General features: G+C 33.8%; 1 long non-coding RNA gene across 1 annotated transcript; it reads left to right on the top strand.

Annotated features, from left to right (window-relative positions):
* The first annotated feature begins 2621 nt into the window (after positions 1-2621).
* Positions 2622-3669, top strand: LOC132164732 (uncharacterized). Its single transcript, XR_015913036.1, has 3 exons — positions 2622-2735; positions 3056-3262; positions 3385-3669. It is a non-coding gene; the product is annotated as an uncharacterized LOC132164732 (long non-coding RNA).
* The last annotated feature ends 346 nt before the right edge of the window (positions 3670-4015 follow it).

Raw genomic sequence — 4015 nt, 5'->3', positions numbered from 1 at the left:
CTGAATTCGAACATTGTGTTTGTCAATACAGGCATGTCCACAAGGTTTAGATTTTCTTGTAGATACACATATATGCTCGAACATAGTATATAAAGAATACATGTCTCAATTTCAATTGAAATACCGAATCCCAAATTAGAGACCGTAATCACTTATGACATTTGCCTATTTGCAAGGTAGTTACTACATGGAATAAACCCTAATGGTTTCTCTTTGTTAACGTAATGATATTGAATTATTGGTCAAATACTGTTGAATCTAATTAATAAATAAAAGCAATATATTGATTAATCTCACAAATGTGGTGCCATTTTTGCAGGAAATTAATGAAGGGAGGACAACGAATAACGATCCCCTTCCTCCCAAAAGAGGGTGGCGGCATCCACCAGAAATACTCAAATATTCCATAATTTTTTTTTTTCCTTTTTGTGTCAGCTAAAGTGCATACCCATACCCATACCCTTGTATTATGTATGATTTACACTTGTATTATGTCATTAATTATAAGGAATCTTATGATTCTCCTATGTAATTAAATAAATGTTCTGTTTTCCCTTTATGCATGCTCATGTCCCTATATTGCTAGACCATATAATTTGGATAATTTAAATGTTATACAAGAAAAGAAAGGCAATTCTCTCCAATAATTGTTTAGCATAATTTCTAAATAATTCAAAACTAAAGCCTTTAAGATATGAAGCAAAATTAATAACTTAAGAAACTAAAGATTAAAATCTTAATCTATCTTTATTGGATTTAGGGAGCACAAAATAATGGTTTTTTATTTTTTGTACAAATTACATTTATAAGAAAAACCTTTAATAAATATATGTGAAATAATTGAAAACCAAAAAAAAGAAAAGAAAGATAAATGCTATTTTTTTTTTTTTTTGACATGTCAACACAAGACATGGGGGAAGGGAATTCGAACTAGTGACTTCCGTTTCATTAAGCGTGGTCCCAGCCAATTGAGCTAGCTACCTCTTGAGGACGATAAATGTTATTTATACAATTGGATTGACGTGCAAATTCAATCATTAGTTTATATATATATATACCAAAATAGCATTACTTACAAAAGAAAAGGAAAGGCATACTCCAGAAACGTGTATGGCTAATTCTTAAAATTGTAATTATAAGAAGAAAAAAAAAAAACAACTGGATTCCCTTCAAATAAAACCAACTAGATCCCCTCTATTTACCTTATTTACACATGTGGATGGACCATTTACCAACGGATCTAGATGCTCTCCAGTCCATTTGGGGTTGAAGAGTATCCAGTTCATAGTTATGATTTCTTCTCAGAAATCTTAGGGCCACAAATGGCCACATGTCCCACTAATTAAAAATAATAATAAAATATTATTTAGAATTAAAATAAAAAATAAAAAAATAATAATGGGGTGGCCACTTGGCCATAGGGGGTGGTTGGCCGGCCACCCCATTTTTGCCCTAGGGGTGGCTTCGACCTCTCCAGATTGGCCGGTCTGGGGGGCCGTAGCCACCCCATGGCCCTTGGGGGTGGCCGAACTACCCCCATGGCCCTTGAGGGTGGCCGAGTCACCCCCTATGGCCAAGATGGGGTGGCTATTTTTTTTTAATTTCAAATAATATTTATTATTATTTTTAATTAGTGGGACACGTGTCCCATTTGTGGACCTAAAATTCATGAGAAGTAATCCTAGCCATGAATTAATATTCTCTTGTCCATTTTGGCCTGAAGAGGATCCGAATCCCTCAATAACACAATCAAAAATTAATGAGTTAGTATCTTAATTACATTCATACATTTACCTTACTAATTAATATAGGAGTTATAATTTTGTCAAGATACTAACTCCTCATTAATGTATGAAACTCCCATATTTATCTATTCAATTAACCAATATATATTCATTATTATTAACACATTTTAACTAAATATTATTAGTAAAAAATTTTAATTAAAGGACAGAAATTTCATTCAAACTAGTTTGGAGGAAATATTCTTAAATCCATATAAATTAGTGCCAAGTGTCTATAAACATTTAAAAGACACATTAAATTTAGTCTAAGTTAGTAAACTGCTATTAATGAGGTTACGAATTTAATATACATTTTAAATGTTTATAGACACTTGGCACTATTTTACATGGGTTGAAAGATATTTCCTCCATACTGGTTTGGAAGAAATTTTTGTCCCTAATTAAAATGGACCAACACTTATATATGGTGTGGTTGGAATTCGCTTAATTTACAAACACCACTCGATCTTTCAAAACCCTAGTTCAATAGACATGTATAATGGGCAAGCTTCTCTCTGAACCTGCATTTCAACCATTTGGGCTTAATTGCTCAAGCCGAATACTTCATAACAATATGGAGATGATATACTTAAAACATGTCACGTAAGGTGGTGTCAAGAATTCATCGTTTGGTTATTAATTCTGATTAGATTCACATTATTGATGAAAAAATATCATAAAATCAGGTTTGATGCACTAAATGCTCAACATTGATTAGATTCTCATCATTCATGAATAGCAAATATCAACCTTAACTGCTAATTAATCATGTGGGGGCGACAACTACAATTTTTCCTGTATTAATAGTGAATAGATTTTCAGTGTTTCTCCAGGATTGAGACAGTGAGTAAGTGAGAGAGAGAGAGAGAGCTATGGGTTTTCAAGCACGGCTGTGTTTGTTCTTCTTACTTACCTTTCTCATAACATGCTTTGCTCGCAAAATCCCTTATGGTATGTTACTTTTTTCTTTACTAACAACGTTGAAAAGATGATCTTTTCATGTCATTTCCTACCGGAGGATCGAGTAGAAAGTAAGGAAAATAACAAGAAATTGTGAGAGGGCCTTGCTCAAATGGACCCCTTGCTCGAGCAGGAAGTCTGGCCTCCATGCTCGGGTAGAGAAACCCTTTGATAGACAACTACCCAAAAAGGAGGATTAAAAATAATAACATAAATCCTAATTATAGTGAATTTCGGTCCACAACTACCATTAGATTCGTTTTCTTTGTATTATTTGAATTGACTGCATAAGTTATTACCCGTTTGTTCAGGGAATGGAAGGAGTTTAGCAAGTGAGAAATATGATGATTTCTCAAGGCTGCGATTTCGTTCTCCCCTTCCTCCTACAACAAATGTGAAGCATGTCCCAATTGTGCTATATCCTCCTCCCATTTATAATGTAACAGGTCGTGTTCCCCTCCCAATGGTGCGATATTCTCCTCCCCCTCCTGCAACAAATGTGGCCACTTCACTTTTGGGTATGTTTGATATTGTTCATATTCATTTATCGACTCATGGATCACTTAATTTGAATGCATATTTTATAGTATCTTTTTTGATAAACTGTAATTTAAAATGGTATTCGAACCTTGTCATGTAGGGAATGAAGGGACTCATTGACAAAATTGTGTCCTACATCACCAATCGTGTTTCAGCTTAATCACCAGCAATAAGTTCCATGTCAACAAGAGTTCGAGTTGCCATCAACAATCCAAACATATTACAAAGTGTATTGGGATAAAGGGATTCTTGTAATTGTCATGTTCACAATTAGTTTGTTATTCTGTTTTAAGTCTAGTCTGTTTTGAATAAGCTGGTGGGTTATATAAGGTGATGTAAGGATGCTTATTAATTTTAATCAGTGAATGAATGAGAATTATTCTAGCTTTTTTCAAGCTTTAAGTAGAGACGATATTTCTCTTTTTGAGCCGTTACTTTCTTTTTTTTTTTTTTTTTTGGGAATATGTCAAGTTGGCCCGTAAGATTCTGATCAACATAAAATTTATCTTTACTTCATTTTGTTCTTTCTTTGCTGCGTTTCATTTTATTCGATATGGACTACAAAAACCCCCATTTGTATCCTTCACCCCCTCTGGCCTCCTAATCTGATGAATTTTCCAAAGTGAAGTGTGTTTGATAATCTTTACATCCATTGTTTGACTTGATCACTTTTGAATACGTAGTTAATTTATAGTATCAATGGCCGTCTCATGCAGGAAACCGACGAACTT

The sequence above is a fragment of the Corylus avellana genome, chromosome 8, assembly GCF_965113065.1.
Source record: "Corylus avellana chromosome 8, dhCorAvel1.hap1.2, whole genome shotgun sequence".
NCBI lineage: Eukaryota > Viridiplantae > Streptophyta > Magnoliopsida > Fagales > Betulaceae > Corylus > Corylus avellana.
The sequence above is the reverse complement of the archived record's forward strand: the minus strand, read 5'-3'. Positions and strand labels throughout refer to the sequence as shown.